Source organism: Marmota monax, unplaced genomic scaffold, assembly GCF_021218885.2.
Source record: "Marmota monax isolate L192 unplaced genomic scaffold, Marmota_monax_Labrador192_F-V1.1 WCK01_AAM20220418_F8-fsc00010, whole genome shotgun sequence".
Taxonomy (NCBI): domain Eukaryota; kingdom Metazoa; phylum Chordata; class Mammalia; order Rodentia; family Sciuridae; genus Marmota; species Marmota monax.
The window spans coordinates 24,615,204-24,638,326 of NW_026692321.1; the positions used below are offsets into that span (position 1 = coordinate 24,615,204).

Sequence of the window (23,123 nt, forward strand, 5' to 3'; positions counted from 1 at the left end):
CTGAACTCAAATCTGATTTGTACAAAAGTAACCAGGCATTTTAAAGGGAGAAGAGGCAGTAGGGAGAGGACAAGTTGGAGCTCAGCAGTCAGGAAAGTGAAAATTTACAAAGGTTTGGTCAACATAAATGAGATTAGGCCAGTTGTGTCTGTGTGCTGGCCTTTATCATTTATTAAAGTTAGCATTCTTTCTCCCACAGAGACTAGAAGACAGAGGCCCTATCCTCAGGTATTGGCTGAGGATAAATTATTTTGGCAATCTTGAGTTTTCTCAGGCAGGCCCTTGAAGGAGGATTAGAGTCATTTTATGGATGTGGCCTTGAACTGCCAGAAACTATCTTAGGATTCTTTTTAAGACTTCATAACCCAAGAAGAGAAGAGAGCTCAGAGGAACTTGGCTAGCTAGCATTTGGTCAAAAAGAGAATCTTGGTCAAGAGCAAATGAATAACTTTTGTGACTTCAATAATCCCAGTTTGGGAAATGTATGCTATGGAAATAAAAGTACCAGGAACTGAAAATATATGTGTAAAGATGTTTAGTATGACACTGTTTATAGAGGCAAAGCCTGGGAACATTTAAATATTCATCGACAGAGTGAATAAACTATGATATAGCTATACTGTAAGTTAGAATACAACTATTAAAAATAATTAATTAAATCTATATTGCTGATTTTGGAGCCAATATACAGAACCATTATTAAAGAAAAAAAATCAATTTAAGAGTAATGGGGGGGGGGAAGTAATGGGGCTTTAGAAAATGGAAAAGTAGAAAAAAATTTGCATAATACATTTTTCTAATCCATAGTCCATTTTGATATAGATAAAAATGTGTTTTATCTCTGTAAGATAGAATAGATGGGGAAAATGAGTTATCAAGTTATTAAATTTTTCTTTATGCATATCTCTGTATTGTTCAACTTGTTACAATTGGCATGCATTGCTTTTAAAATTTAAGCATCTTATAAAATAAGATACACACACACACACACACACACATACACAGGACTCCTGTTTTTCTTGTGATGGTGAAACAAGGCTGTTGTTCAATGCAATAATGTGTCTGCATTCTGGCCACTGGAAGATATATCTAAAATGAACTTATATGCATTCACATTCCTCTCAAAGCTTCAGGACTTAGGGTGGTATTTTTCAACTGTAGCCCATGTTCCTCTGTATTTTCTTACTAGAATGTGTTTCCACTAGCTGAGACACTTTACTGAGTTTTTTTTTTTAACTTCCTATGGTCTATATTAAGGAAAGAACCCCACTCTTCAGTTCTGCTCCCTCATTTTGAGAAGTTTTACCCCAGCATAAATAAATCTACTACTTTTCACTAAGAAGAGTGGCAATCACAAAGACGAGCCAATAACACTCCATTTTTAATTAAAACTTTAGACAAAACTGAACATTTCCAGTTTTCTTTTTTTAATGTGCTGTTAGTGTGCTTTCTTGGCTTCCCTCCTAGGATCTACAAATAAGAAAATCCTGGTTACAATAATACCAGATCCTCATTCCTTAGCAGGTTTCTACCCCACTTATGGTTGATTCTGTGTTCCCTCAGGAAGTCCAAAGAAAAGTGTCTTGTCCAACGATTTTCCCTGCACAAAGGTATAAGGAATACTGAGATTGTTGTCAAAAGTTCGAGCTTACTTATAAGTAAGTTGGGACACTGTTAAAGGAAATGTGAGATCAAGGGAGGGGTGTTTTAGAAAACAGTATGGAAAGGAGGTCAAAAGCCCAGGCTGCACAGATTTATAACCTAGAGGCTGTGATGGTTGGATTAAAACTTCAGCAAGTGGTTTGGCACTAAGGCTGGAAAATGGAACTTGTAGTTCCCTAGCTGGGTTTGGATAATCTGGTAATTAAAGTGAAGAGCAAAAGCGATTAACTGGAACATTAACGTTGTTAAGAATTACGCACAAGTTTGAGCCGAGGGATTTGTTATCAAATTACTATGGCTATTTTGTAATTATGGCTACAGTGTGTAAAACTCCATTGGTTCATTAAGTGGACACTGAGCATTATCCTCCAGCCAAGGTCAGGGGGCCCTGATGTGAAGCCACAGCAGCTCAGTGGATTCAGAAGGAGGTGTCAATTGAGAGTGAGGCTGGTGAGGGAAGTAGTGTGGTGGAGGAAGTCTAGAGTTCACCTCTGAAAACAAAGGAATTTCTAATTTCTAGAAAGTTCCCTTGGGTGGGCTTGTTGGTTTGTTTTTGCAGTGCTGGGGATTGAACCCAGGGTCTTGTGCATGCTAGGCAAGAGCTCTATCACTGAGCCACACCCTCATTCCTTCCTATGATTCTTAGGAAGCTGGACCTGCACCCCCATCTCATGCCTTTAGCTACCCCACAATTAGAGAAAAATATTTAAACACTTACTTTCCCTCATTTATCCCTGAATAGGTTTTGCCTTTTCTGCTTTGAAGGAGCAACTATGCCGATGCTTGATCAGAAAGGAAATCATCAATCTGAAAACAGCCTTTATATTATTCTCTGCCTACTAAATGATTCTCAGAAAACTGTAGTCAGCCACTGGATTTTTGCTTGTTTGTTTACTATGAGCAATTCTTTTCAAGAACCAAAAGAATCCCAGAAATAGCAATGATATTTTAAAATATATAGGTTTGGATTAATTTTACCACTAATCTGTGGTTCATGGGGGTAGGAGCCTCAAAGATTAATAAGAGTTGCTGTCAAATCTGGGTCTTGAAATAATACTCTTAGGGGAGAAAGTTATTGTGTAAGTAATTACGCCAGGCAAGTTGCTTTGTGGCATGAATGCTAAATTTTCCTTCTTACATTTTATTGAGCCCACTTTCAACCCAACCTCATTTAAGAAGCTGGTTAGTTGAAGGAGGATTTTTAAGAGGAAAAAAAACTACCATAAAGTTAAATTTAAATGAGTAATAATGCCAAGGGTAATGTTTTTAAAAAGTGAATTAACAGGAAAAAGAAAGAGAACTGAAAGGGAAAGTCCACAAATTTGGGAGTTTCTCCAGGAATGCTGAAGAAAAGGAGGTACAGAGGCCAGGGTGCAAAGTTGCCTTCTACAGAGTCCTCCTCTGGTTCACACTCCATTGTTCTTCTTGTTATTTCTATACACCTTATCTCCAATTCACGTATGGATTGTGTTCCAAAGTTTCACATGTAAATTATTGTTTGAAACTCAAAACACATTGAATGCCTTTAACCATAGAAAGAATGCTGCAAATGGCCTTCAAAACATGGGCCACTCCATAACTGCTTATCTGGTCTCACATTTGCAATGGATAATGTTAGCAAGCTACTGTTAAAATGCCAGTAATGAGACCCCTAAATGCAATCCAGTTGATTTTGGCTGTTGTACTTGTGGGTAAGCAGGATTAGAAGAGAATGAGCAAGTCCATGGAAACTTTTATAGCTACTAAATCACTTGGGGGGGATGGTCAACGCTCAGGGTTTGGAAACAGAGAGGCACGGGTTAGCAACTTTCTGTGTGTGCTGCTTATTAGTTGTGGGCAGGCTGGTTAACCTCACTAAAAGTCATCTGGGGGTAATAATAGCATCTCCCTAGAGCATTGCTATGAGAATTAAAGTGCATTTTGCACACATGTTACTTGTTAAACATTATTAATAATATGTGAACAATATATTATATATAAGGCCCCATTGCTACTATATGTAATAATCATTAGTACTTATATATGTCTTTCTACACGTTCCTTATTCCTCCCCAAGATATTATTAACTTTGAGAACAGTGGTCTTCCACACACTTTGGAGAATCTTTAAATGCAATGTATACAGAACACAGGCTCTATATTTCTTCATTTATTGACATTGATTTGCTGTGTTCAAAAGCATTATCCATTAAAAACTCTACTCTGATTCTTTTAAAAAGTTTCTTTTTTATTTGTTACAGGCATGTTGCTAGCACAACTCTTATTAACTGAGTGTGACTGGGTATTTTATTTTGACACCACAGAGTTCAAAGAGAAGTAAGAGGGAAGAACAGGAGTGACAGGGAAAATACTGTGATACTTAGACAAATACCGGAACTAAAAAAGAGAAACAGAGAAGGTATCAAATTGCTAAGCCATGTCTCTCTGTTTCCAAATGTATGTGTCTGAGAGACAGAGATTGCACAGGGTAGAATTTACTGAGTTGGAGGAGGAAGGGAGTAATGTTGTCTACTAAGCTGCCTGCAAGGGAAAACTTGGAGGTGCAGAAGATGTGTTCGTTAGTGTCTCGAGGTGACCAGCAGGTGGTGTGTCACCAACTTGGAGTCTGGAATTTGGTACCAGGCAGATGGATCTGAAGCTTCAGGAGGCTGCTGCTATTATTGTGTGGGATGGGTACCATTTGGGAATTTCTTCCTAAGGAACAAAAGCCCAAGAGGATGTCTCTGAGAAACTAAATCCAAGATGCTTAGGCTAGAACACCCTTTCCTCCTCTTCCTGCATCCTTTGAACCTTGTAGTTTGGCCACTTCTAGTAATTTGCTGTCAAACATTGGGCTGGGCCCAGGACTAACATGTTAGAGAAGCAGACTTAGGAGAAAGGGTCCCACTTTGTTAATGAATGAAGAGGATTTTTTTTTTCTTAAGATCATAGTTCTTTTTTCTTGATCCCTTTTCTTGTCAATGGCTTTTCTTCTTTGTGTAGGTGATTAAAATACTTTAGTGTTAGTGTAGGTCTAGTTTTCCTTTTCTTATTTTAAAAAAGATCATTTTAAAATAAACAACGAATATATATTTACCATAGAAACAGTAAAAAATGTTGATAGACATAAAGAAGGAGAAAATATATGAACCCCAATACTCCTAAATAACCATTATTTTTAAGATTTGATATATAATGTTTTAGACTTTGTCATATGTTCACATATATTTTCTTAGGAAAAAGGGATCACTCTGAATAAAGTTCTGTAACTTTTCAAAATCTTAATCTAGGTTGAATATTTTTCTATGCTAATAATATACATCAACAACATTATTTTGCAGTGATTGCATAGTGTTATAGCTTACGAATGTTTTGAAATTCGTTCAACTACTTGTGGCACATAGATTGTTTATAATTTTTTATAAACAGATGCTTTTATATACAGATGCTTTATACTCACACAATCCATATTTTTCCTTGGAATATAGTTCTAGAACAGGAACTAATGAATTAAAGGGAATCCACGTTTTAAAACATTTTTCCATATATTACAAAATTATCTTCACATATTGTACCAATTTATATTTTTGCCACCAAAGTAGGAGGGTGCTATTTTATAAACCTCCCACCAACATTGGAAATCATAATTTTTGCATCTCTGTCAAATTTATAGATAATAAATGATACCTTATTATTATTTAATTTCAACTCTTTTTTTAGGGAATCTGATTTTTTTCATGAGTATGTTTGTTATTTATATTTCTTTCCTTATAAACTATTAATTAATAACCTTTTCCCAGTTGTTACTTGTGCATGCTATTTACATATTAAGGCCATTTATCCTTTGTCATATATGTTTTACTTTTAAATTTTATTTTGTCACTTTTGATTTAATTTTGGTTATGATGGGTTTATATTTTATGTTTACAAATTTTATATTTTATCACTTCAATATTTTAATTTCTTCATGGTTTTTTGCTTTTATGATTGTTATTAAAATATTTTTGATAGAAGGATCTAATCATGACTAAAATAATTTTAAGACTGTGAAAACAATCACATGAGTTTCTACAAGTTTCCATGTGGTTTTATTTTTACATTTAACTTTTTAGTCTACCAGACATTTACTATGTCTGGCATGAAGTAAAGATTGCATCCTTCTTTTTCCTATTAGCTGAATATTCAACCTCTATCAAATAATCCATTTCCTTCTCACTGAGCTTAACTAGCATATTCTTCAAATAAATATTTTAACATAGTATCTTTATTTGTATTTTTAGGCTTTCCAGAGTCCATCCTATTGACACCAATACCAAACTTCAAATTTTTAATATTTTTGGCCCTTTTAATACCTCAAATCTTCTTCATTCTTTTTTCACAATTTTTTCTTCATAATTCTCAGTTTTTTATTCTTTTAAATAAAATTCAGAATTTCTTTTTTGAACTATTTGAAAAAATCTTTTTGAGATTTTTAACCAAAATTCAATCATTCATATATATGTATGTATATATGTATTATACATACATATATATGAATGATTATAAATGTTATAATTATAAATATATGTTATTTATAACCTAATTATAATTATGGCATATATATACTTATGTATGTATGTATGTATATGTATAAATATATATATATATATAAATTTGGGGAGACTTACATCTTTTTTTAAAAATATTTTTTTAGATGTTAATGAACCTTTATTATATTCATTTATATGTGGTGCTGAGAATTGAACCCAGTGCAACACATCTGCTAGGCAAGCACTCTACCACTGAGCCACAACCCCAGCCCGAGAAACGATATCTCTATAACATTGCATCTTCTAGTCCAGAAAAGTATATTCTTATTTTCTCAGTAAAGTTTTAAAGTTTTGTAAATTTTTTGTTTAGGTTAATCACTTTGTCATTTGTAGAAGTTTTGTTTAACTGTTGCTATTTTATTTCTAATAGTTCTTGGATATTATATGAGAAATTTTATGAAACTTGTGTTTTTTTATATCATAACTGTTCACTCCTCTATTTAAAACTTTTTAAAAGTTGATTCTATTGAGTAAATTATTATAACATCTTCAAGTTAAGTAATTTTGTCTCCTGCGGAGGCTCCAATACTTATTCTTTAATTTCATTTTCTTGCCTGGTTGCCTTGGTTCACTATGCAGAGCCTGCCAAGTGATGGTAGTGATAATGAGCATCCTTCCCTTTTGTCTGATTTTAATGCTAATACCCCTCGAGTTTCACTATCAACATAATGCTTATGTTTGTTTGTTTTGAGAGAGAGAGAATCTTTACTGTGTTAATAATTCTTCTAACTCCATTTTATTAATTAAAAAATTGATATTGAATTCTATCAAATGATTTTTCAAGATCATCTCTTGTGGTAATCCAAAAGTTTTATGACTTACTTATTATACTAATGGATACTGTAATATTGACATATTTCTACATTTTGTTCATGCATGAGGTTAGTTGATGATTTCTTGTATTATGCTTTATCATTTTTTTTTAGGTCAGGGGTATTATGTAGCTTCTTGTTACTTTTATTTATCTGAACATTTTACATTGCCCAAGAGTTATCTGTGGCTTGAAGCTCAGGGAGAACTTAATTGTGTAAGGAGCCCTGACTAAAGCTGTTTCTTGGAAACAATTTCTTAACAACTCATATGTTTTTCTGTGATTGTTGATCTGTTTTTTGAACATCTGAGCTTAGTTTGCCTCTAATCATTACTTTGGCTATGGCTCACAAATTTCATTATTAAAAACTTACAAGCAATCTGTAGTTGTCTTTTGGATTTCTTCTCCCATTAGCTTTTCTTTTCTTTTTCTTTTTTTTTTTTTAAGCTATCATGTTTTTTGGTAAGGGTTTGGCTCTGGTTTGACTTACAATTTGTAATTAATTTATAGTTTTTTTTTTTTTTGTGTGTGTGGCCATAGAGCATAATTCCTTTTGTGGGGGAAAATACTCAAGATTTTTTTGGTGGCCTAATATAAACATGAGTTTTGCAAACTTTCCTTACATCTTTTTTTTTATAAAATAAGTGGACAGTCCTTCTCTTGAATCATAGTTATACATTGAGCCTTGTTTCAATGAAAACAACCCTTTGCAAAGGTTAGATGGAACTAACCTAATTATAACAGTAAGAAATGCAACGAAGGCAGAATACCTGAAAGAGCGGGCATCAGGACTTGAGTTCTGCTTGGTTCTGAGAACACAAAGCTTCCTAAGAAATCACCAAGGCCCTTAGAGAGAGGCGTGTTCCATCCTAAAATGTAAGAGATGAGTGGAGGGTAAGATTCAGGGTTTTTTGAGTGAAGACAAGTAATTAAGAAACCAGTATTGTCATCCAGTCATCAATGAGAACACATGAGAGATGTTAGAGAACAGAAAGGGAAGAGGGGACTTTTACATTTAAGGGCCAGATGGAATAAGATAGGTTCCCATCAGAGGAAGTAGAACTAAAATTTGACAGAAGTCACTGGAGAGCACGTCAAGCAGCCCTTGATCATTTGGGGTCAAATGTGGCCAAAAGGTCAAGTAGAATAAAAGAGTGTCCATTGCTCTTGGTCTTTGGTAACTTGGGGAGAGCCTTAAGTGGGATGTGGGATGGAGAGACAAGTATTTCTCCAGAGATTTAGCTGTGGAATGAATGAGCTAGGGTAGTAACGGAACAAGGGATCAAAAAGAGGGTTGTTAGGATATTGAACAATGTCTGGACGATGACCGGGGTGAGCTGAGAGGGAGAGAAGGCTTGACTGATGTAAAGAGGGTCCAGACAGGTGGGGGACAGGGTGAGATCCAAAGCCCAGGTGGGAGGAGACATCGCTTCTTGAGTGAAGGGAAATGAAAGGTACATGTGAGTGGCTTCACAAGAAAGGTGGGCTGTCCCTTCTTTGCAAGGCTGGAAGGATGTCACTGCAGAACCTCAGTCACATTCTTGGACCCTACTAGAAGAGCCCAAGTTCTGGTCTCTTTGTCAATAGTTTGCTTCATAAGTGCCTTCTGGATCCATGCTCCCTTGCCGATAGAATTTTCAATCGATTTAATCTGTATACCGTTTCCTCTGTTGGTCATGAAGAAATTTTCAAAAGACTCTCTTTCTTGAACTATGTGAGATGCAATGGGTCGACAGAAAAATTAACCCAGTCAGTTGCAAATAAAAAGATTGATAGATATCATCAGGTAACCGTTACTATAAATACAAAACATAAATAAATCAAAATAATATTTCAAATGATCAATAGTCTTCCTTTTCTGTTTCTGATTGATGAGTGTCACATCAACACATGGGCAAAAATGTCCATGAACTTGACTCGTACTGTAGGGCATCATGTTCTGATATCTAAAGTTTATTCCTATTACTAACTTTAAACTCTTAGAAAGCAATTTGTTTCAACATTTCCAAAATTTTTCCCTTTACATTTAAGACTCTCACAAGTTGGTAACAAATTTGTTATGGCAAGACTCAGGTTTTTTTTCCCCCGATTATTCTAGAAAACACCATTCTCTGTATAAAGGAAAACTTCTAGTTGAATTATAACTGTAAATAATTATGAGATAAAGCCCACTATGAACTATTGCCCCCATGTGCTTCTATATTGAGTAAGATTTCACTTTTTAAAAATCAAAGTTGATAGTTGAACAGGCTAATTATGGTTCAGAAATCCCCTGGGGGACTTGAACCATCTTTTCTGGATGTTCACTTTGCCAAATAAGTTAACTGTAAGATTCCTACACTGGAGGGTGAGATCAGATACAGATTTTGGGAAGTGTCCCTTTTATTATACCAAGAAATCAGAAATTGAAATGGGGACACCATCCACAATCGGATACTCCAAGAGCTTTTCTTGGAGAGGAGAATGGAGAGGGTAGGGTGGGAAAATCAGCTTGGGCAAGAAGTATGGATCCAATAAGACACCCAGGACAGGTGAGCACCTGTGAGCAGTACAGAAAACTGCAGGTTGGCCAGCCTCCCAGCCAGCCAAGCAGGCAGCAGCACCTCTGTGGAGGGCTTTGTAAGCCCGGTGATTCTTTGTTTCCACTCCACCAGGAGGTGCTTCAAACTGCTTACTGTGCCTGAAAATGTTGGCACAATGCAGCAGATACCTACGTGCAAGTGTGGTCTCCAGCTACCTGAAATCCCGTTCACCGGCTCTGCAGAGAAAGCTGCATTTGATCTTCTTCCTTTGCCCTTCATATGTTTACCCCTCCGTGCCTCTGAACACAGCAGCCCTGGCCTCTGAGGTCAAACCTAAGCCTTCTGAGATGATGAGTTAGGATCTGCCTCCCTCAGGACCAGTCTGCTTAGGACTGTGGCTCTGCCAACAAACTGGAGCCTGGAATCCTGAGAAAATGAAACCCAGCACACTCACGTGTTTCAGGGCCACCTGACACATAGGACAGCTTCCACCTGCTGCTGTTCCCTGACCTTGCTGCGCGGTGGGGCCCCAGTGAAAACCTGACTGAGATGGGACTGTCAGGCTCCCCTCCCCCCGACCACAAACACGATTAACTTTCCACTTGCAGTGACCTGCCCTCCGGTGTGACTTATCAGCTGTTGGGTGTTTGTCACTAAAAAGAAAACTAATTGTGAAATGTACAGCTCTGCTCTGCTCTGCATGCTAATGAAAGGGCCGAGCCAACCCAGGGGGTTCTGAGGTTTCGGAAGGAGGAGAATAATGATCTTCAGTTTCTGACCTCCTGGCACCGAGCGGTATTTATCAGGAGGCGCATGTGACTGGTTAAGACACAGAGAGCCCAGGCTTGAAGGAAACAGCTGCTGGCGGCATGCTCCGGCACTTGGCAGCTGGACAGGCAGGGTGCTGATGTGAGGAATACGGCCACAAAACCACCCAGTAAGTAACTAGAGACTAGAGACTGCGTGTGTGTGTACATGTGTGTGTGTGTGTGTGTTACAAGCTACCAGCAACTTTTATTTTATTTTGATTTTGGTTTCCCTCTGATGTTATAGGAGGAGATGATTTTATTTGTACCAGTATCCATGTGTGTTTTTAGTGACTTTTTAAGAACCTGCTATTTTTAGCAACACCGTCTTTTAACTTTGAGGATGAATGGGTGTATTGCTTGATTCCTGTCTGTAAAAGTTGATTTCCAGGTGTCCGGGATTTCTATAGTCTGTCATATTTAAGTTCATAGCCAAGATTCAGGTGACAAGTAGGAGACCTGTGGAAGTGAGTGGATGACTAGTTTTGATTCTATTTTATTGCTGAAAATACAGTGGTTTAAAATAACTTGTAAGCCAGGTGTAGTGGTGTATGCCCACGGTCCTACTACCTGGGAGGCTGAGGCAGGAGAGTCCCTTGAGTTCAGGACTTGAGACTAGCTTGGGCAACATAGTGAGACCCTATTTAAAAAATTAAAAAAGTAAATAGATAAAATAACTTGTGAACTTATTAGATGACTAGCTTGACATTTCTAGTCAATACCGAAGAATATTTATTTAACAACGTTTAAGAGCCTGAGTATAGATAAGTGACAAAATGATATGCACAGTTAGATTAGAAATCGTATTCAGATTTCATGCATGCTTTCCAACTCACTAAAGCTATATTTTATAGCTCTTTTCTCCAATAAGCTAATCCACCTCCATTGCTTTAAAGTTGAAGTTTTCAGTTGCCCTGGCCTTCCTTACTTTAGTGTTTTGATATTTTTATGATGCTTAGGCTCTTTCTTGTTTTTTTTTTTTTTAACGTGGATTGTAGAAGTGCTGCCTGAATCTAATTATCACCACAGGAGAGGAGGGGCCTGGCATGCAAAGCCCTGCAAGGACCTTTTTTCCCAGGTTAATTCAGCAGTAGTGGAGCTTGCTTTTGAGAGAAGTGGAAAGTGGCACCATCCTGGAACAGAGCTGCTGTTTGGATGTTTGTCCTCTGCTCATCGCCAGACAGAAGGCTTAAGAGAAAAGGAAAAAGGGGAAAAGAGAAAGGGTCAGAACCTGAACAGAGAGATGATGTAACTTCTGGAAATGGCAGGCCTCTGACTCAGAGGCTGCAAGGAGATAACCAAGCTGGTTCCTCTCTTTGGATTGCCTGGATAATATTGAGGGGGAGCAGAGAATGGTTGTTTTCATTTGAAGTCTTGCTAGACAGTGTTTTGCCTGGATGAGCCTAGGACACTGAGTGTGTGCAGATTAACTAGAGGATTGTTGTATGGGCTCAAGTTGGCAGTGTGCTTGCAGCTCTGCCCGGCTCCTAGGACACACTCCCCTTTTTTTCATCCTGGCTACTCCTTGTTGCATGTGGAGATTGGACTGGAAATCAGTTCTGCTGCAGAGGTTCCTCCACACAGTTTGTCTCAAGTGCTTTATCTTTGACGTAGGCAGCTTCAGATACCCTGCTGTAGGGGGAAAAAAATGTCTGGCTGGCATTTAGAAGTTCTTCCTCTTCTATTCCCTAAAATTCAGGAGAATCCATAAACTCTAGAATCACCAATGATTAAAAAAAAAAAAAGTCATTCTAACCCCTCTGTTCCTCTTTATGTCATTTGTGTGAGGTCCTTGGGTCGGTGTCCACGTGGCCTGTGACTTCCCTTTTTGGCTGCAGGGGACCTGTGACTTCCCTGTCTAACTGCAGGGGCCCTCTGCCCTGCTGGGCTATTCTTTCTTTCATATATATATATATAAATAAAATAGAATGCAATATCCACTGAGGTCTGAACTCCCTACTTATCCTGAAGAACTTATAACAACTCATAGGACTGAGGGTATAGCTCAGTGGTAGAACACTTGTCTAGTGTACTTGAGGCCCTGGGTTTGATCCCTAGCACAAACACAAACAACAACAAAAGTCCTACGAAGTGGAACATCTCAGTGGGGGTCAGAGCCTCCTTTGAGTCATCCAACTGCTAAATTTTTGAAAACTCACAGATTTGAGAAGTCCAATGGTACTTGGACTTTTCCAAACACCAATATTATTCAAAAATAATAAAAATAGCTAGTTTACATGACCTAGCACATCCAAACTGCCAAAGAATTGTGGATTTGGATAGCAATTATAGGATGTTTAGTTGAACACCTCTGTTTTGAAGATGAGGACATTGTAGTAAATATGTCTGGGTCACAGTGCTGAGTGAGAAACGAGAGGTACACTGTTCTGCTACAGCTGTAGGATAATATCAATGCTGATAATTAAAAAACATTTATCAGGCAACTTGCTGTGCCAGCTGATGTTCACAAGTGTATCTATTTTCATAGAGTTCTCACAATAACTCCTCTATAACCATCTGCGTACATGGTCCCTGACTTTTGGTGGTTTAACTTAATGATTTTTCAGCTTCACAATGGTGTGAAAGCGATAGGCATTCGGTGGAAACTGCATTTTTAATTTCAAATTTGGATCTCTTCCTGAGTTAGCAGTATGTTGTATGTTCTTCTGAGATGTCTGACAGCAGCAGTGAACCCCAGCTAGAGGTCAACCACAGTACCACTGCGCAAAACAGCCAATACCCTGCAGCATACTGTGTTGTTAAGCTGTGATGTTCAGAAGGTTAGGAATATCGAATGTGTTCTCACATCATGATATTTTCAACCTTTGGTGGGTTTATTAGGCTATCGCCCCATTTTTAGTTAAGGACCATTTGTATTTTATTATTCCAGTTTTATTATATGGGGAAATGAAGGCCCAGAGACCCCCTAGGATGCACGAAAGAGTGACACCCAGGTCTGATTCCAGAATCTGTACACATCAAAAAAAAAAAAAAATCAAAGTGGAATGCACGTGGGAATCCCACACATTTGAACGTAAAACCCCATGAAAATGCAAACAAGAGTATTTCCAGCACAATAAAATTAGATACACAATGTGTTTTATGGCCCTTCTAAACTTCATGGCAGGAAGGGCTAGGCTTCCCCTGAGACCGTCTAAGCCCGGGCTACACAGCACTGACAGGCAGTGTGCTTTTATCTTTGAAAACAGTTTGCAGTGATGGCCCTTGCATCGGTGAGGCCAGCAACAGAGAACTTTGTTATTAACCTGGAACCTACTGCTGTCTCTGCCCTTTCTGGCCTGTCCCTCCATTTTTCCTGTCAGTTTTTCCTTTTCCTTTGGAGGACAGACACTCCACCCAGGCCCCACCCCAAATAGCTGGCTTAGTGTTGATGAAACTATGATCAGAGCTGTTCATTGTGCTCAACCTGGAAGATGGGGTGTCCAAGTAAGTTATTTCTGAATAGAAACAACCCAGTCCTCTGCTCCCAGTTGTGTGTGTGTGTGTGTGTGTGTGTGTGTGTGTGTGTCCTGGGCCTGGGGTTCCAGAGCCTGCTGGCTGGGACTGGCTGGGAGTGGGGAGGGAGGAGACATGGGCTTTTCTCTGCTGCCTGCCCCTACCTGAGAAGTGTGCCCTTCTCCCCTCGCCTGTTCCATATTCCAATGCTGCCCATGAACCTGTGGCTTCTCTGAGTCACCAGATTAAACAGAACCATTATAGAAACCTACTTCTTAAACGTTTTTAAATTTTCCATTTGTTTCTCCACATTCTTCTACTTGGTTAAATGTCAAAATTCTAAAGAGCACAAGAGCCACAGTAGGGCTGAGGGAGTCCTTGGCTGAAGCTGGGTGGAAATTAAGCCAGTAGGCTGTACATGGATGTCTAGGAGAAAATTGTCAAGGTTTTTTAAGGTCATTGTGATAAGATTACATGTTTTGGAGATCAAGTTATTTATAAGAAAAGGAAATTTTTAATCCTAATTTCATCCATCTAATGCCTTTAAATCAAGCCCAACAATGATAGTCATCAATGGAGTCTACTAAACCAGAGCCTCTAGGCTTACTCCAATAGGAATTATAGTTGTCCCTCAGTATCCTTGGGAGGTCAGTTCCAGGACCCCACAAATACCACAATCTAAGGATACTCAAGTCCTTTCCATAAAGTGGTGTCAGTTTTGCACATAACCTATGAAACCCTCCCATCTACTTTACATCATCTATAGATTACTTACAACAACTTATGCCACGTGAGTACTATGTAACTAACTGCTATACTATGTTATTTAAGAATAAGATAAAGAAAAAGGTCTGTGAATGTTCAGAGCAGGTGCATTATTCTTAAAAATATTTTTGATTCCTAGTTGGTTGAATCCACAGATGTGGAACCCAAGGATCAGAAGGGCCCGCTGCACCTCCCATCATTGCTGGGAATGGCTTATTTCTAAGGCATAACCCAGTGGATGTTATAGGGAGATGTGTGCAACGGACTCGATTTCCACAGAGTCCACAAATTGTACTCCAGAGCTGCTTTGAAGCAAAATAAACTGTTTGATTATTTTCTTGGGACCTCTTACAGCAAGAAAATTCTGGGCTGCAGAACTCGTTTTTGTTTCTTTGTTTTTGCCAGATGGCGTATTTCAAAGCCACTCATTCCCAAAGAGTTAACTCCCTCTGAGCCCCCTTTCTCTTTGTACCGATCCCTCATTTACAGTCTTTGGAGTTCACTGTTGGAGTCATGTTCTTATTGCTTTCAGGGATTTGGAGTCTTGGGGGGCTTTTTACTGTTTCAATAGGCCATTATATACTTCCAGAGTCCATGGTGGGTAGAGTCTCTATGCTTTGGTTTTTGATCCCCTCTCTAGTAGCGAAAAGATAAACTCCGGTGTTTATATGGGAATTTGCCAGCATAAGGCACTTTCTTGAACTCTGCCACAATCCCATGAAAGAGGGAGGCCATCATTACTGTTGTTTTCAGAGAGGAAACAGAAGGAGAGCCAGTGGTGACTTGTCCTTGATCAGGGAACAAGTAACTGATAGAGCTTAGTCTGCAGTGTACTGACTCCAGATTCCCAACTTCTCTTCACATATCCTGTCATCAGAGAAAGACCCATCTCAACTATTTCAAGACCATGCATTTACATGTAAGCTGTGGGATTGTCCTTTGTGAAGAAAAGTGTCGTCACTTGGCTTATCACCTCCTGAATAGGTGAAAGGTATAATGTGTGGTAGTGCATACCTGTAATCCCATTGACTCAGGAGGATGAGTCAGAAGGATCTCAAGTTTGAGGCCAACCGCAGCAACTTACCAAGGCCCTGTCTCAAAAAAAATAATAATAATAATAATAATAAAGTAGGCTGGGGATGTAGCTTAGTGGTAAAGTGCCTCTGGATTCAATCCCTAGTACCAACAATCAAAAACAAAAACAAAAAAGGTATGGTGTGTAGAATGTGAAGTAATGTAAATCTTGATACCTTATTATAAGTGGGGAATTCCACTCACTATATACATGATTTATGTAGCTGCAGATTTTCCAACATCTTTTAAGCCTCTATTTGATCAGATGGGTAATTTTATTATTTGAAGCCTTCTATATTTGTCAGATCCTATCCTATCTTTTTGCTTAATTTAGTGTTGGTTTAAGTGGACCTGTCCCTACCTACAAGATGTTTTAAGACCCTTGCATAGATCATTATACCATTGGTTTGTTTAGTATTATGAATGTATTCAGAGTTTAAACTTTGGACATGTACCTGGAACAATATTTGACAGAGAACTAGTAATAGGGTGAAAGTAACATGTGAGAAAATTAAATCCATATCGAATCTCTGAAATTCATTTTGGTTATTGCTTTTCTGTTGCTTAATTGCTTCAAAAGTCACAGAAGAGTAAGTGCATTTGAGTGTGTAAGTACTTTAAAGGGCTTCTCCTTTTTCTGCCTGTGGTGCTGAGATGGTCTAGAGTAGAGCTCAGGCAGAGGTCACCAATCTATGATAGAATCAGACTCTAGGTTTTTTAAAAGTGGCTTTTCGGTCCTTTGTTTTGTTTTGGGAAGCCAAACATCAAAACCCCAACAATTTAAAATGAGCCAAATCAATTTTTCTCGGAGTCTTCTACATACATTAACTTTGGGCAGACACCATGAGTGAGTCCTTCCTAGGAATTTCCACATGCAGGTCAGTTTTATAGAACACTTTACACTTGGCATCAAGGAGTTAGGAGGAATAAAGTCCTTTTCTGGCCCTATCATTGATTGAAGTTCTCTGAGGCTTTCCCTCACTATAACAACTTGTCCTGTGACTCTCAGATGAATCTTCTTAAGTCTCAAGTTAATATAGATTTCTGAAGTTCATAAATTACTTGAGAATTTTGAACAGCTTTAAATTGAAGAACTGAGTGTCATCTCCATATTTGGTTCTGGAAAACCCACACTATGAGTTCAGTTTGACTGAATATTGGAATCTGTTCCACTTTCAGTTCTGTTTTTTTCAAAATAGAAAGTATTTCATTTATGCTTGGAATGCCTGCTGTTCAAAATCATGTGAGTTGACAGGATGTTTCAGAGATCATTACTTTTTCATGGCAAGGACAGAGCCGAATCAGAAGGGTGACGCTAGAGATTTCTCTGCAGCCTCTTTCTGGCCCCGTCACTCTTGATTCTGAGAGTAATCTGCCTCTTTCTGTTTTCATTCTATAGTAGGCATTTAAACTGTTGTGCTATTGGGGGAGGGAATGAAATAACATTTATTTTGACTTCCCACAGACGTTGACATTATTGCGGGCACTCTTATGGGAGAGAAAAATTTCAAAGAGGTCAAGTACATTGCACCATGAAAGGTCATAAGCCAATGAATGGGATTCTAGTCCTGGTCTTCCTGGAAACAAAGAACATGCATTTTCTATTTAACCATGCTGTCTTTCACTATCTCTATGTTAAAAACTAATGCTTTCTATGAAAAGTACAGCCATTCCGTGGAGTCGGGAATAGGCTGGAATTGTCATGTAACTGACATTGTGTCATTCCCAGTACATGCCTCTTTCCATTAGTAGGAGGCTGTAGGACAAAGAAAATTCCTGAGACTGTGGACTGTATGTACTCTGGAGTCTCTTTTTAGCTCCTACCCAGAACGCACTCATTCTGTTCTCATTTTTCAAGTGTTCTCTTGACTGTGGTGCTTTGCACCTTGTGGTCCTGCAAAGCTGAGCCTCTGGCAACACTCAAAAATCATTATACTATTATAGATGATGACAGGTATAAAAAGGATCATGACTGCCCAGCTAGCTGATTAACCAGCAATGACAGTTTGCTTTAAATTAAATTTGGTTTTTACAAGAAGTGATATAATATTGGCACCAAGAGGGGCAATCATACTCACTCTCATAAATGGTTTTGGGGGCCATGATTGCTGATAGCTAGAAGGGCCAAGAACAGCTTAAAGCAGGAACAGTATAACATATCTTATGCTATCTTGATTTTTTTTTTATGTTTTAGAAGAATTACTGTTTTCAGCCTTTCTTTGGAAATTTCAAATACTTTGACCTAGGCTAGTGCTGTGGTATTAAGATGTAAGAATTGAGAAATTATCTTGTTCAGCTATAAGGATTACAGATATGTCATGCATAAAATTCTGCAACTTATCTGGAATATGATTGCACATTAAACTGTGGAATAAGAACTAACATGTTTAGAAAATTGTCTTAATTCCGAGATTTGGAAATCTTACTGAACGAAAAACATTTAAATCCTCAATAAGTATAGTCTGGTTCATGGGCCCCCTCTGCAGAAGCCAGGATTTACATTTAGGTAACAAAAGTAATATTTAAAAATCTAAAATATGTTTTCATACAAGATGGTTCATTTAGAATTTTTAAACACGTTTTTTGCACTGTATATTGCACAAACATAAAAAATGAGGCTTTACCCTATATTACTACCTGATTAAGCAGATTTATATTTTTGAGAATATTGTAACAATCATCTTACAATATACAAATAAATGTTCTATAAAAATCTATGGTGCTGGGGATATAACTCACTTGGTAGAGTGCTTGCCTCACATGTACAAGGCCCTGGAGTCAATCCCCAGCACCATAAAAAAAAAAAAAAACATACACACACACACACACACACAAAACTATGGTAATCCTGGGAAAGGAGATAGCTATATCAGGATGAGTCAGGGAAAATTCCTGAGTCTTTTGAGTTGGACACAAAATGATAAGTAGTCATTGTTCAAGAAAGAAAAAAAATGATTTTTCAAAATAGTCCATCCTAGGAATAACATATAAGTTGCTATATCATAGGGTACATATTAGAATCATAGGGTACACATTAGAAGAAGGATTGCAGAAAGGGCTCAAAGACAAGGTAGCTCTACTGGCTGGGCATGGTGGTACATGCTTATGATCCCAGTTATTTAGGAGGCTTAGGCAGGAGGGTTGCAAGTTCAAGGCCAGAATATTTAAGAAGTAAAAATGATAGTGAGTAAAACTTAGTGAGGCCTTAAGCAATTTAGCAAGACCCTTTGTTAGAACAAAAAATATAAAAAGGGTTGAGATGTCTCTTAGTGATTAAGGCCCCTGGGTTCAATATCCAGTACCAAAAAAAACCAAGATAAAACAACAACAAAAAAAACTTTTTTATCATGGAAAATTTCAAATATGCAAAATAGAGAAAATCCCCATGTATTCGTCACTCAGCTTTAACAATTTTCAATTCATGGTTGATCTTGGTTCATTTATATCTCTACCAATGTTCTTTCCTTTGGATATTAGTTCTGAAGCAAATCTCAGGTATTTCCTTATTCCAACTGTAAATATTTTAGTATGAATTTCTAGAAGGTAAGTTCTCTTAAAAAGTCCACATTGTCATCAATATATCTAAAAATCATTGCTAATTATTTCTAATTATTACTGTAGTTTGTCAAGTAGAGCGATGATACGAACATATTTACATTCTGGAAAGAAAACTCTGGAGACAATGAGGAAGACAGGTTAGAGAGCAAACACACACACACACACACACACACAAAACACCACAGACCAAAAGAAGAGAGAGGTCTGGATGAAGGCAGTGATATTCAAGAAGATGGAAGAAATTTCAGAATATTTGAAAAGTAAAAATGATAGTACAGGGAGGTGTGAGAGAGGAGGGAATTGAGTAAGATTTGGAGGTTCTAATTTGGGTAATTAGCCTGTGAATACACCATTAGCTGCAATAGTGTGGAAATTCTTGGAAAAGCAATTTGTCACTCTACAGAGACTATTAGAAACAAATCAAAAAATAACTTCCTACTACCCTCAAACAAAACTTTGAGAGAGCATTTGGAGTAATTTTGATGGCTCTACCTTAAGAAAGACATTAACAAAATTTGGAAAACATGCAGAGAATAGCATCTAAAGGGCTCAAGGGAATAGAGGAAACTCTTGGACAGACTGAAAACTGAGATTTCAGTTTACATATGATTAATAGTCATAAAAGTCATAAAGGCTAACGAACGTGACTTTTCACCAAACCCCAAACCACCAGAGACTTGAAAGAGGTGAATTTAAAATAACCAAAGGAATTTCCCCCTCCCAATTTATGGTGAATATGTTCAAACAAAGAAAAAGTTGAAAGAACTGGACGGTGAATACCCACACACTGCCAATTCAATTCTACAATTAACAGTTTACCTTATTTTTCTTTTTAACACATCTATCCATTTATCCATTCCTCAGAGAGACCATTGGTCTTTTTTTATCAAAATAAATTGCGGACAGCAGTACACCATATTCCTAAACAACCTAATGTGCATATTGCTAACAAGAGTTTGATTTTTGTTTATGAAGAATTTTTATTTTACACAAGAGAGATTAAACTTTTACTACATTTATTTTCTCAAAAGGAAGAATGAACACAATTTATGGCTGGTTCCTACCGGGTTATTATGAAAACAAGAAACCAAGAACTTCTTGATCTTTAAAAACTGCCACCCAGAGAAGACACACCCTACTGCAAAATAGCCTTTGAGGCACTGTCAAGTTTTGACTTGGCAAAGCCATATTCATCACAATTGATATTAATTGAATTTGAATTTGAAGAAACAGATACCCAGAAATGCAAACTTTTTGTCTGACAGACTGGGTACTAGAAACTATTAGAGTTTCCCATTGAGCATCATTCCCTGCCTCTGACTGCTCTGCAGAGTATTAATTTAGCATAGTAGGTGGTTTATAATAAACAGGCCAAGGAATGGGGATATAGCTCAGTTGGTAGAGTGCTTGTCTTGCATGCTCAAAGCCCTGGGTTTGATCCCCAGCACCAATAAATAAATAAATAATTAGGCCATGATCCCACTCCATACAAAGTCATCAGGAGATTGCTCAATGGGAGTGGTTGAGCAACAGGGAGAGGAGACAAAATGTTCTCAGAAAAAAGAACTCATTATTCACATATAGAAAAAAAAATGACTCTGCTCATATTTATCCTCTGATTTCCTCCAAAATGGATTAAAATAGTGTGTGACAACAAAAATTAGATAAAATAAAATTAAAAATAAGAATAAAACAAGCGCCAAACTATGTCAGTTAGTAGAGTGGAGAACAGGTCTGGAATTGGAAAGCTTTTTAAATGTTCTCAACTATTTCAAATTTTGACACATTAAATCCTGATGATTGGTTCAAGAGTTAAAAAATCAGACTAGAGGTCTAGATGTGTGGTGTAGCTCAGAGGTAGAGTATATGCTTAGTATGCACAGAGCCCCAAGTTCACTTTCTGGTGTGCGCACGTGCACACACACACACACACACACAATATCAGGCTGAGAGGGTCTTCAAAAGATGTGTTCATCCAATGTTTGTTGTTGATGAAGACATTTAGTATTCATTTGAAAACTTAAAAACTCAGTCAAATAGCCAGGTATTTGTCTATACAAAAAGCAGACATTCTGATACTAGAAAATATTTTAGGTGTTTTGTGGAGTTTTCAGTTCCTATTTTGATGTCATGATGTCAGTCTGTATTAGTGATCCTTGAGTGGTAGTGATTCTGCCCTGTAAGGGAGAGTTAGTCATTTTTGGTGGTCCCAGCTAAGGGTGGTGTGCAGTTCTATTGTGTGGCTCCACATCTCAGAAGACTCAGGTCTGCTTCTACAACAAAAAATTATCCAGCCCCGAATGTCGATGGTACTAGGTTGAGAAACCCTAGTCTATACCAGTCAATTAAAAATCTCACTGTAATTCGCCTTAAAACACTTCAGAGGGGTGACATCCAGCATTTTATTTTGAAACCACAGTCAGTGGGAACAACCTGTTCCACTTAATGAATCATTGCTGTATCCGCACTGCAAGAAGATGAGATGTAAGATGACCAGTTCATCGGAATAAGGTCCGTGAAAGGCTGAGTCGAGCTGACAGGTTGCCAGGACTCCTTGGTGCCCCAAAGATCCAATGTTGGCAGGCAAGGGATACTGATCCTTAGTTGACAGAAAAATGTTCAAAGCAATAAGGGCCATACTATTGATCAGAACAAAGGATCATTAGGTCCAAAGTCATAGGACAGTTCACCCGGGGACCTGGGAAGCTCATTTTTCTGCTTGTCTCTTTCCTCTTCTTCAAAAACTCAGGAAGGAGAAAGGCAGTGTCAGATGGAAGCCAATATCATACACTCTTGCTGCCACACTGATGACTATATATCTCTGGTTTATGATATTCTCAAATTCTTATTGTGAATTATATTTTATATATATATATATAATTCACAATATCCAAATAGGACTATTTGGATATTGAGCCCAAAACAGACACTATTACTGTGTTTGTAACCTTGCTTTCCTTCATTCATATCACAACTTTACCTGTCCCCTTACCTTTATCACCTCTTCTTTCTGAGTTTCAGCTTCTTCCTCTCTGTTAGAGCATCCCCATCAGTGCAGAGGGGTGCTTCATTAAGTCTCATATAATAACATCTTTTGCTCCCCCCTATCCTCTGCCAATTTCTCTTCACTCCAATCCTAGAGCAACCTGTTAGGCTTGATGCACACTGTCTTTATTTCTTTTCTTTTTTTTTTTTTTGAAATTTTTTTTGTGGTTGTAGATGAACAGAATACCTTTATTTTATTTATTTTATGTGTTGCTGAGGATCGAACCCAGCACCTTGCACAGGCAAGCCACAACCCCAGCCCTTCTTGTAACTTTTTATGGTAACCATAGCAATCTGATTATTTCCCCACAGGTTACATAGATTCTGCTTTTTTTTTTTTCTATATGTGCTTGATTTTGGATAGTATATATTGCTCCAACTTCCACTCAACTTGTCTTTTGCAGTGGTTAATTTGCAATTAATTCCATCCAGGGCACTTTTCTTTTCAGACATGGTATGTTTCAGTCAGTTTTTTCACTGCTGTGACTAAGAGGACCCAACCAGCACAACTGTAGAGGAGGAAAAGTTTATTTGGGAGCTCACAGTTTCAGAGGTCTCAGTCCATAAGTGGCTGGCTCTGTTCCTCCGGGGCTCAAGGTGAGGCAGGACATCATGGCAGAAGAGTGTGGGAAAGAGAAGCAGCTCACAAGGTGATCAGGCAGCAGAGAGAGACTCCAGTCTCCAGATACAAAATATACACCTCACAGCCACACCCCCAGTGAACCACTTCCTCCAGGCATACCCACCTGCCTTGTCACCACTCAGTTAATCCCATCAGGAATTAATTCACTGTTTAGGTTAAGGCTATGACCCAATCATTTCTTCTCCAAGCCTCCTTGCATTGTCTCACAATGTGA

General features: G+C 38.0%; 1 protein-coding gene and 1 long non-coding RNA gene across 5 annotated transcripts in view; one reads left to right on the plus strand and one right to left on the minus strand.

Moving 5' to 3' along the window:
* The window catches only part of LOC124090778 (uncharacterized), a 39,440-nt gene extending 29,403 nt beyond the window's left edge, over positions 1-10,037 (minus strand). The window contains exons 1-2 of one of the 2 annotated variants that reach the window (XR_006851217.2): positions 9,755-10,037; positions 7,811-7,909 (exon numbers count right to left, since the gene is read on the minus strand). This is a non-coding gene — a long non-coding RNA (uncharacterized LOC124090778). The remainder of the gene's footprint in view (positions 1-7,810; positions 7,910-9,754) is intronic. The other variant, XR_006851219.2, reaches the window with a different exon arrangement.
* Positions 1-23,123, plus strand: part of Rasgrp3 (RAS guanyl releasing protein 3) — a 112,692-nt gene that overhangs the window by 18,790 nt on the left and 70,779 nt on the right. For 2 of the 3 annotated variants that reach the window (XM_046441621.2, XM_046441624.2), the window contains exon 1: positions 10,048-10,499. The exons of the other annotated variant lie outside the window; for it this stretch is intronic. The gene's annotated coding sequence lies outside the window, so the exon portion shown is untranslated. Of the gene's footprint in view, positions 1-10,047; positions 10,500-23,123 lie in introns of those variants that run through there. 3 annotated transcript variants of the gene reach the window in all.